We start from the raw sequence: 13,027 nt of genomic DNA on the forward strand, positions 1-13,027 counted from the left end.
CGCAGATTTGTTAAAGAGAAATAAGTCATACACTAAAACTAAGGACAAACATATCCTAAAAATCATAGAGAAAGTCAACAAAAGTTGACACAGAATTTATTCCTATTGACATATGTTACAGATCATTTGTTTGGTATCATAAAAATGATAAGTGATCTCTTTGATCAAATAAGAAGTGACCATTTCGTGAAACACATTTAATGCAAGTATTTAATGCATCAACGGACACTTATCACTCATCTTCTTAAGGAACTTGTAACGAAGACAGACAAAGCAAGCTTGTGAGGAACTATTTCTCAAACTATTATTGGTTCAATCTAAGTAGTATTTGACTTACCTCTTGTAACACTATTCTACCCCCAAATTGTTTTAATTTTAATTAATAAAATACAACAATTAAATATAATAACACTGTAATTCTTGGGCAAAATGATTCACAACACTTTTTTTTAACTAAGTAAAAGACTTTAATAAAAGAAACATAAGTAAAGATCATAAATAAACACTAAACAACCATTACAAAAATCTCTATAAAAATAATAAAACCAAGATAAAAAATGAATTAAAACATGTTCTTAATAAACCCAACATGACTAAACCTCAACTTCGATGTCACAAGCTAATTAGAACGATCCATAAATAAAACTAAGAAGCCTAAGTTTCGTCTCTTACAATCTCATCTTACTCAAGATGATCATGCTCACTTGCATTAGCAATCAACGCATACAATAAACAACAAAACAACCAAAAACATGAATGAAAATATATCTCACATATGTTCAAAGACATATACAAGATGCGATGTAGTATCTATAAGTACATAACAAATCACATCTTAAGCACGGACACATTCCCAACTCAACACACAAGATGCATTGACCCTTGTGCTTTTACATCTATATGTATGTGGTACCAATCTCAATTCACATAAAGCACACATATATGAGATAGTCTAGGAGTAATGAAAGAAACACATCATCTAATCTACTCTCTACTAGAACAAAGATCTATCTATAGTAAGTTGAGGTAACATAACTGCACATGGTTGCCCCTCGTCCCAATCATAGATGAGAAGTTCCATCATAAGCCTCATAAGGCCAAGGTAAAAGATCATAAAGATCTACCAAACAAACTATGCATGAATGGATGGACTCAATCACAATATACAATGCAATAAAGATGCATAACACATTATTGGGCAAAGCTTGGACTTTGATAGACTCTTGTATAGACTTCTCAACTGGCCAAGCATCACTTTGATTTCACATTACTAAGCCACTATGTGACACCCTCTACCCCACATACCATAATATACGAATAAATAAAATTCAATAGAAAACTTTATCAAAATTAATTCCAAATATTCAACATAGAGAGTACCACATTTTAACAAAATGAAACCAAATGAAATCTAATACATTAAAATAACAATTATCCTAAAAAATAAAGAAAAATAAATCCTAGTTGAACCTCGATGTCACATGTCCTATCAGAGAAATACCCAACAAAAAATAAAAAAATTTCTTGGCCAAAATTAAACTTAAGACAACAAAGAGTACATGACATTCCTATGTGCTTATTTGGAAGCAATTTCTTGTGAAACTAAGTTTTGTAATTACAATAAATAAGTCATTGGGACAAAAATACCTAATGTGGGATATTTATCTATTATGACATGTTTTTAGCTAAGGTTAATTATATATTTTTTTGTTGGAATTTCATGGGTAATTTTTAAAAAAACAAATTCAATTAAAAGAGAACTCTTGAGCAAAAACCCTGTTTCCCATAAATTACACTAAATGTAAGAATCACACTTAGGGTTCAAGGTTTTACCTTTGTAGTGCACTTCATGGCTTTTGGAGAGTCCTCTATGCGATTGAAGGAAAAACACTTTTTTTTTCTTTGATCAACAAGCACCAAAGGGATGATGCCTCTAATCAGTCCACATTAGTAATGCCGAGGGCGAGGATTTAGTGCAAGCAATGGTTGGACATGGCTAGAGTTTTGTGCCTCTCATAAAAGTCATAAAGACTTTTCTTTATTTTTCTCTCATAGAAAGATGCACATATATAATTAGTTTAACCTCTGTATTAATAAATTGTTGTTAACCTAATTTGCCTTCTTGTTGAGCTTGTCCAATACAAACCCAATATCATGTCCATTTAATTAAATCACATTTGATTAAATCTATTGTCAATCAATGAATTAAATCATATTTAATTCTATACTTTGCCCCAAATGTTTTCTTTGTCTCCATGGGTTCTTACTTAATTGACAATAATATTTAACATCATTATATTAAATATTATAGACAAAGATTGACATCTAGCAATGTGTCACTAACCCCTAATTAAAGAAAGTAAATCAATGATCTAATTTCAACTTTTCTCCGACCATAATTATTGTAGGACAATATGTCCATTCATCCATATGCATTTGATTGATTATGAGACATAAGTATATCATTTTTGTTAAGTCCAATCATATGTTTCTCAATACCTAAAGAGACATTCAAACAAGAATAAGCCCAATATCCAATATTGATTCATTCTTGCATTGCCACAAATATTTCATGTATCATAATATTTAGAGGTCCGCGACATATCTCCTATTATGCAAGAGGGACAAATCCTCTCTACGTCACTCACATGATTCATTAAAGGTCCAATTAACTGCTTTTATAATTGTCTTGTGTTGGATATCATTTGATATCATTAAAGTCTACAACTCCTATATGCAAGAATCATAATGACTTTAAGTGAAAGATGACTAAACCCCAAATTTCTTATTTTATATTTAAAATTTTATTTCCTTGTTAATATTATTTGATTATATTATATTATGTGGTATGGATGATTTAATGATTTAGTTACCTTGTTTGAATGTTGATTATTGATTAATATGTTCATTTTTTTCTTGGTATTATTAATATGTTAATTTAATTGGTTAAATGTTTGTTTGATGTATTATTAACATAAAAAATTATATTAGGCTTAAATATGTTTTTGATCCCTATAAGATAATCGAGTTTTGATTTTGATTCTTGTAAAAAAATTTCATTATTTTTCATCCTTCCAAATTTTGTAAACACTTTTTTTTATTCTTGTAAAATAAGCAAAAATTGGTTTTGGCCCCTACAAAATATTCCTCTTTAATTTTTATCACTCTAAAACCTAAAAATACTATTTCTAGCCCCTAATAATAATTTTAAAACATACATATAACATTTATTTTAAGGATCTACCAAACAATTTAGAGGTATTATATGCTGACAAAGTATTATAAACACTTTGAATACCAGTCTCGAGATGGTCACTTGACTATATAATTGTGGAAAAAAAAAAGACACTAGAAGAAGCGTTGAATAGTATTTATCAAAAAAAAATTCAAATTAGTGAAGTAGTATGAAACGTAGTAAGAATGCAAACAATGTTAATCAAAAGTACACAAAGTATTTTATACTGGTTCATCTCAACTACCAAGATTATGTCCAATTCTTGATCAAATCTAATGAAGTTCTATTGTTTTTGCAAAGATGCAAGTATTCTTTCAAAAGTCACTTATAGCTTAACCTAAGTATTCTTTGACTTTCTTCTTCAAGCAACTATCTAAGTATTCTTTAGCACAAAGTTTATCCACGCTTCAAATAGCCAATTATTCTTTAACAAACTAGCTTTTCCAAGCTCAAAGCAATAACACAAATTTAAATTTGGGTAAACTAACATTATTGTTTTCGTCTTACTATCAATACATGTTACAACCAGTTGACTGAAAAAGTTTTTTTACAAAAAAGAATGAATATAATTTTTACAATGATCGATCTCTCTTTCTTTATAAATTTCAAACTTCCTTTTATATGATTTTCAGTGAAGACAACTATTGCAAATCCTTAAGTGTCTCTCATAAACTTGCTTTGTCTGTCTTTAATATTTGTTCCTTGTGGAGAGAAATGTTCGTTAGTGCATTAATTGCTTGCATTGTGTTTCACCAAATTGTCATTTCTTATCTGATCATGGAAGTTACTTATCACCTTTTAGGTATCAAACAAGTGAAGTCATGTGCGTGTTATTTCAAAACAACTTTTCTACAGATTTCCATGATTCACGAGATTTGCTTGTCTTTTTTTTAAGGAAAAACACATCCTCCTTCACTTTTGTCATTGTGGGTACCAAGGAGGTTATTTTGCTTCAATCTTTTAAGGAATAATATACATAAAGATCCATTTAGTTATCAAATATTATAAATGATGTTAATTCAAAGTAAAGGTCTTATAGATGAAGTACTTCATTTGTTAAACACTTTTATCAAGATAACGGATTGTCTTAATACATTTGTCTTATATAAAACATTCGTCTTATTTTAAAAACTTTCTTATAAAAATATTTGTATTTGTTATCATTAAAACTTTATAGTTGAGATATCTAAGATCATCTATTAATTTAATAATAATAAACACACAAGTAATTAGAAAAAAACATAATAGTATGGACTAAAGATACAGTATTCAAATTTTAGAAGGATAAAAAATAAAAAAAAAATTTTACATAAATTAAAATTAAAATATTTAATTTTTAAGGACTAAAAATATATTTAAAATTTTATATTATATATGTATTTTAATATGTTAATAATTTAGGTAATAGAAGAAATATTATTATTTGACTTATGGCATATAAATATTATTATTTGATTCATGTTATATATTTATATTTTATATATTTTAGTTATTAAAATAATGAAATAATCATTTGATTTTCGTTGTAAAATTATATTTTATAAATCTATTAAGATGATAGAATAATTATTATCACTATTTTATTTATTTATAGTAATATTAATTACACAACTGAATTTTAAAATTTATGTTATATATATATAGAGGGAGATAGAGAGGGAGGGAGGGAGAGAGGTATCCACTTTCTTCGACTATATTTAATAACTCACATTTTAAATCAAATTTTAATGATCCAATCATTAAATTAAAAGTTCTTAATGTATAAATCATGTCTACAAATTTCTTAAAAATTTGAAAATTATATAATATTTCGTTACATAAATGCAAATCAATGTATTAAAGGCTTTTATGACTATCCATCAATTTTAATTAATAAACCAAAGTATCAAATAAATTTCAAAATTTTTAAATATATATAACTAAAAGGTCTTAATGTATAAATGAAGTTTATAAATTTAAAAATAAAAATAAAAAAATATTTAATACTCAATTTTATTAATTCAAATTAATGGATAGTCATAAAAGTATTTTTTATACTAATTTGAATTTATATAATAAAATATCATATTTTCAAATTTAATTTTTTTTTAAACTTAGCATATACATTAAAATTTGACCATTAGGATTAGCCTAGTGGTTGGGTGGGAAGGGGTTGGAGTAGTTAGAAGCATGAAGACCTAGGTTCAATCCTCATTACGACCATCTTTGTAATCTTTCCTATCTTTACAAAAAAAAAAACACTTTTAATTTACATGTTAGATCAATAACATTTGTAAAACAAAAGTTATTGAATGCAATGTACCAAAACTTAAACTTGAAGTAAGTGAATCCCTTCATGTATATATATATATGTGAAAATAATAGTTTTGGCTCTCAGCCAAACAAAATAAAATCAAAATAAGTATACTAAAATATTTTTATTAATTTATATTTAAAATTGTTTTAGTATAAATATTCCTTGAGTAGGTTTAGGAGACATGAAAACACCAATACTAAATATCTAATATTCCTATCTACTCTAATAAAACTAATCATAATAATATAAATGAAAGCTATGATAAAAATAAATTTCATTAGTTAATTAACTAAAATAACAACCGATAATATACAAAAGGGAAGCAAAACCACCGGCTATATCCAGAAGTAATGGCTATAAAAAGATTAGTGAAAACATAAAAGGACCTTCATAACAATCGGAAGCTATTAAACTCAATCAACCCTCCAACTTTATATATGAAAATAATAGTTTTAACTCTTGGCCAAACTAAATGAAATAAGAAAAATAATACTATACCACTTTTTATTAATTGACATTTACTAATATTTTAGTATAAACATTCTTCAAGTAGGTTAAGGAGATATGAAACCACAAATGATAAGGATATAATATCCTTATTTACTCTAATAACATTAAACGTAATAATATAAACAAAAGTTATGGTAAAAATAAATTTCATTGTTGAATCCAGACTAAATGATCAATCCATTACAAAAGAGAAGTAAAACCATAACAACTATATTTAGAAACGATGGTTATAAAAAGATAGGCCAAAACATAAAAGAGCCTTTATAATTATCGAAAGCTATTAAATGTATCAGCCCCCAACTATATATATATATATATGAAAATATTAGTTTGGGCTCTCGACCAAACTAAATGAAATAAGAAAAATTATTCTAAAATATTTTCATTAATTTATATTTAAACTGTTTTAGTATAAATATTCCTAGGCTTGGAAGGCATGAAAACATTCCTCGAGTAGGTTTAGGAGGAATGAAAACATCAATGATAAGAATCAAATATCTTAATCAACTCTAATAAAAATAACCATAATAATATAAATGAAAATTATGAAGAAAAAAAATACATTTTACTGCTTAATTAAGACTTAAAGATCGACCCATTAAATACAAAAGTAAAATCATAACGGCTATATCAAGAAGCAATAACCATAAAAAAGATAGGCCAAAACATAAAAAAGGCCTTCAAAACAATCAGAAGCTATTAAATGTATTTAGATAGATATGAAAATAATAGGTTTGACTCTCGGTCAAACAAAATGAAATAAGATAAACAATACTAAAATACTTTTACTAATTTATATTTTAAACTATTTTATTACAAACATTCCTTGAGTATGTTTAAGAGGCAAGAAAATACCAATGAAAGGATCTAATATCAATATCTACACTAAACCCTAAACTCATTAAATACAAAAGAGAAGTAAAATCATAAGGCTACATCTAGAAGCAAAGACTATAAAAGATAGGTCAAAACATAAAAAGAGCTTTTATAACAACTAAAGGTTATTAAACATAATCGGTCCTCCAATTATACATATGAAAATTATAGTTTTGGCTCTCGATTAAACAAAACTAATTGAAATAAGAAAAAACTATAGCAAAATATTTTTACTAATTCATATTTAAAATTGTTTTTTATACATACCTCGAGTAGGTGTAGGAGGTACGAAAACATCAATTATAAGGATCCAATATTCCTATTAACTCTAATAACACTAACAAAAATAATACAAACGAAATTTATGATAAAAATAAACTCCATTGCTTAATTCAGACTAAAAAATCAACGCATTAAATTCAAAGAGAGGTGAAATTGTAAAGACTATATCTAGAAGTAACGACTAGAAAAAGTTGGGTCAAAACATAAAAGGGTCTTCACAACAATCAAAAGCTATTAAACTTAATCAGCCTTCCAATTATATATATGAAAATAATAGTTTTGACTCCTAGCCAAAGTAAATAAATTAAGAAAAATTATACTAAAATATTTTCATTAATTTATATTTAAAAAAAAATCCAACTACATATATGAAAATAATAGTTTTAACTCTCAGTCAAAGTAAATGAAATAAGAAAAACTATACTAAAATATTTTCATTAATTTATATTTAAAATTGTTTTTGTGTAAAGATTCCTCAAGTAGGTTAGGAGGCATGAAAACACCAATGATAAGAATCTAATATCTCAATCTACTTTGATAACAATAACTATAATAATATAAACGAAAGTTATGATATAAATAAATAACATTACTTAATTCAGACAAAATGATCAGCCCATTAAAACCAAAATGGCTACATTTAGAAGCGGTGACTATAAAAAGATAAGCCAAAACATAAAAGGGTCTTCATAACCATTTGAAGTTATTAAACATAATCAACTTTTCAACTATATATATATGAAAATAATAATGACCAGACTAAATGAAATAAGAAAAACTATACTTAAATATTTTTGTTAATTTATACTTCAGATTATTTTAGTATAAACATTCCTCGAATAAGTTTAAGAGGCATAAAAACACCAATGATAAAGATCTAATATCCCTATCTACTCTAATAACTCTAACCGTAATAATATAAATGAAAGTTGTGGTAAAAATAAACTTTATTCCTTAATTTAGACTAAAAAATCAACCCATTAAATACAAAAAGAGAAGTAAAACCATAACAACTATATATAGAAGCAATGCCTACAAAAAGATAGGCCAAAACAGAAAAATGGCATTCATAACAATAGAAAGATATTAAACATAATCAACCATTAACCTATATATATATATGGAAATAATAGATTTGATCTTGTAGAAAAAAGATAAACACTAAAAAAAGTTAAATAGTGTGTATTAAAAAATCGCACTTTTTATACAGTGAAATAGTAACACTAGTCAAATGAAGTGCAAAGAGAAGTCAAATAGAACATTTGATATTTTTATATTGATTTTTCTTAGTCACTGAGACCACATCTAGTTCTCAATCAAACCATATTGATTTACACTATCTTTCAACAAAGATACAAGTATTCTTCCAATAAGTCACTTCTTGTTCAACCCTAAGTATTCTTTGACCTGCTTCTTCAAGCATTTACTCAAGTATTATTTTCACAAGAAACCTCTCTATGATTAACAACCAAGTATTATTTTCAAGCAAGCCTCTCCAGACTCAACTAAGTACTGTTTTACAGACAAGTCTCTCTAGGCTCTACCTTATAAAAATGATTATGAAGGTTACAATGATGTTGTATTTGTCTCACTTAAACATTATAAATCAATATAGTGCACTGAGCTTTTAACAATAAAGAATGAGATTTATACACAAGTACGATTTACAAAGTATGTTTCTGTACAAGTCTCTTCTATTTATTGTATCTTCTTTCTTGAGCTTCGAGATCTTCTTATATAATAAATTTGGAGAAGATGATAGTTACAACATTTTGAATCCAACTTACAAGTTTGCTTCATCTATTTTCAATGTCTTTCCTTATGATGAGAGATAATAGTTGACTCATTTAATGCAAACTTTAAACAGATTTCACAAAATGCTACCTCTTATTTGATTAAGGAAGTTATTTATCATCTTTTCATACCAAATGGATCTTGTAGAAGTAATTTCAATGCAGAGCAACAACAACAACACTTTTATTTGCTTTTTTGTAAGATTTCAAGGATCTTCATCCTTCGTTTTGACAATAAGCATGATTTTATTATCTTTAACAATTTTGTGAGTTCCAAGATGATTTTTTACTTTGATCTGTTAAAAAATAAGACATTCAAATGAATTTTGCCATTAGTCTTAATAAATAATGAGCATTAATGTATATGAGACAAATTATATGTTTCATATGATTTACGTCGCCTTACAAATGATCTTGTCTTACACTTTGTTTGATAAACATTTTCGAAGACATTTTCTCTTTTAAAATGTTTCATTTGTTAACATTAAAACTTCAAAACCTGAGGGATCTAAGATCATTTTTTGACTTAAAAAGCTTCCTCGATTTTATGGTGACAAAAACATTTTTGTTTATTTTAAATGTCTATTTTTTGTTTTGGAAATTATTTTTGTGTTGGTAAGACGAAAAAACTCTTGACTTTTTGAAAAGCTTTTATCTTGCAAAAGATAATTTTAGAGGCGTTTTGACTTTTTAACTTTTGAAATGCTTTTTTAATTTAGTTTAAGAAATTTTTCTTAAAAGCACAAAAGTGATTTGGAATCGTTTTATCAAAGTGATGTAAGACACACATCTAAGACATTGTAAGATCATTCAAGTGGATTGGTTTTCACGAGTACATACTTTAAAGAAATGTATTTTCTCGTATTCACTTACATTTATCATCATTCGATATGCGTTTGAGACAAACGAAGTGATCATAATAGAGCAACAAGAATGATATTCAATTTTAATTCTTAGAGCATGTTAGACTAAGTGTACATACAGATCATATGAGTTTTAGTCTTAGTTTTTTTAGAGATTTTAGAGCTAAATCATAGCACACATAAGTGTTTTATATATGGCATAACATTCTTTTTTTTATATCTTTCTTATGATACATATTAGATCATATGAGAAATATAACATGTCTATATAACTTAGGTGCTAAATCATAGCACACATAAGTGTTTTATATATGGCATAACATTCTTTTTTTTATATCTTTCTTATCATACATATTAGATCATATGAGAAATATAACATGTCTATATAACTTAGGTGCTATATGCAATGTATAGGGGACTCCCCCCAAAAACATGCATGATATAATTTGTATAAAATTTGGCACCGAAGCAAAATATGCATAATATATTCAATATAAAACTTGTTTAGAGTAAAGAACTGTAAAATTATTACTAAGATCAAACCGAAAATAGTAAAATTGTTTAGAATTTTTAAAATATTGATTAAGGTTAAAACATCTAGAAATTAAAAAAAAATTATCAGAGCAAACAAACAAAAACTTTGATCACATTCCCTTTTTTGGCACTAGTAAAAGCTAGGCAAAGTCATCCTCCCCATCAAAACTCATGTCAATGTTGACGCAAGACAATAGCTTGTTGGATTTTCTTTCATATCGTGCTAGCCTTCTTAGAGTCTAGTGTAAAACTTGGTAGAGGCCAACAATTACCTTGTTGCGGTCCTCTTCACTGGTTAGTGGAGGGAGAAGTGGAGTTGTTGCTGGGGAAGAAACAGGTGAAGTAGTAGGACCTGGTTGATTTGATGTTGACAACCTGAACATTTCTTGTACAAAAATATTGTTTTCCCAGGAAAAAAGATATGAAAAGTAATATCATATAAAGAATAATAACAATACAGCCTGCGTGTGACAGAGAGATTGTTGAAACTTGTTGGCTCAGTCTTGGAAGGGAGAGGATAGATAACAAAATATCTTCCATTGGTTGGTGGAAAGCGATCAGGTTTGATACCTATAAGATAAATGTCTTGTGAGGTATGATGACGTGCATGGCGCTCATGGTGTTTGTCAAACTCATACTAAGGCAACTTCTCCTTGCCCTTGTAGACAAAGTGAATTGCAGCCTTGGGGACAATGTCTTGGGTGTAGAATTTCATCTAGAGCTAAATTATCCATGGTCAATATAGCTCTCCAAGAACAAAGGAAAGGTTATGAGAAGTGTCTTTTGTGTTTAGCTCAATAGTAGCTCTTAAAGTTAGTAAATTATACATTTCATTATACTATTACTTGACAATGTCCATAGTCTAACCATCTAGCCAAGAAGAACGATTTAAATTGATCTCACTTCAAATAGATTATATCTTAATAGTAGAGTGAATAACAATGGCATGTTCACTACTAAGATGCATGGCCTCAAAGATAGGAGGTGTCAAGTCATCATCGATTGTCATAAAAAGATAGGTTAAAACATAAAAAGGTCTTTCTAATTAACAGTCTGAAGCTATTAAACATAATCAACCCTCCAACTATATATATATATATGTGAAAATAATAGTTTTGGTTCTTGTGCAAACTAAATGAAATAAGAAAAACTATACTAATTTATTTTTATTAGTTTATATTTACAATTGTTTTAGTACAAACTTTCTTCAAGTAAGTTTAGGATGCTTGAAAACACCAATGATAAGGATCTAATATCCTTATCTACTCTAATAACACTAAACGCAATAATATAAGCAAAAGCTATGATAAAAATAAACTTCATTGCTTAATTCAGACTAAAAGATCAACCCATTAAATATAAAAGAGAAGTAAAAGCATAGTAACTATATCTAAAAACAATGGCTATAAAAAGATAGGATAAAACATAAAAAAGGCCTTATAAAAATTCGAAGCTATTAAACATAATCAACCCCCAACTATATATATATATATATGAAAATATTAGTTTTGGCTCTTAGCTAAACTAATTGAAATAAGAAAAAATATACTAAAATATTCTTAATAATTTATATTTATAACTATTTTAATATAAACATTCTTTAAATAGGTTTAGGAAACATGAAAACACGAATGATAAGAATTTAATATCCCTATCTACTTTAAGAACACCAACCGTGATAATATAAATGAAAGATATGATAAAATAAATAAATAAATAAATAAAATAAAATAAAATAAAATAAAATAAAAACTTCATCGCTTAATTCACATTAAAAGACAAGCCCATTAAATTCCAAAAAAAAAAAAGAAAAGTAAATTCATAACGACTGTACCTAGAAGCAATGGCTATAAGAAAAGTAGGTCAAAACTTAAAATTGCCTTCATAAGAATCAGAAGCTATTAAACGTAATCTGCCCTCCAACTGGGTTGCTTAATACTTCTTCTTTTGCCTTAAGTTGCCTAATTCATCATTTGAACTATTCTCGGTGTTTATGGCCTAACATAGGATTTCATTTATTGTAATAATTGTTAAAACTCATGTAAGGGAATGCTAAGTGGTGGAGATTCGTCTAGTGAATCCCTCTTAGCTCTCAATTCTAAAACTAAAGTCCTAAATTAAGCTAAATACTATTAACTTTTGACTAACTACTAAATTAAATAGACAATAATATTTAATTTAAAAATTTTCAACATATTATTAACTCCTTATTCGATAATAATGGAAACAGTGACGGGTTAGTAGGGACAATTTTTTTAAAAAAATTAATAATTATTATCATATATACAAATATATATATATATATATATATAATTATCAAAAATAATTATTAATAAATTTAATATATAAAATTAAGGATGTAAAATATAATATTTTTATATATACACTAATAATTTAATTAAAGTGAGGGATTACACTTATCTCCTCTCTGTATTGTAGATCCACCTTTGAATCGAAAAGATCCTCACTCTATCATTTATAATAATAATAAAAAATGCATGTTGCACACCGTTAAGACACATCCACTATATTTTCTATTTTCAAGTCTCCACAATGACATACATCAAGAATAAAATCATAGTAACTAATGACACGAGCGATAGCACTACTACCACAACATCACAACATATTGGCCTTC

Source organism: Cajanus cajan, chromosome 7 (assembly GCF_000230855.2).
Source record: "Cajanus cajan strain Asha chromosome 7, NIPB_CcT2T_4, whole genome shotgun sequence".
NCBI classification, from domain to species: Eukaryota; Viridiplantae; Streptophyta; class Magnoliopsida; order Fabales; family Fabaceae; genus Cajanus; species Cajanus cajan.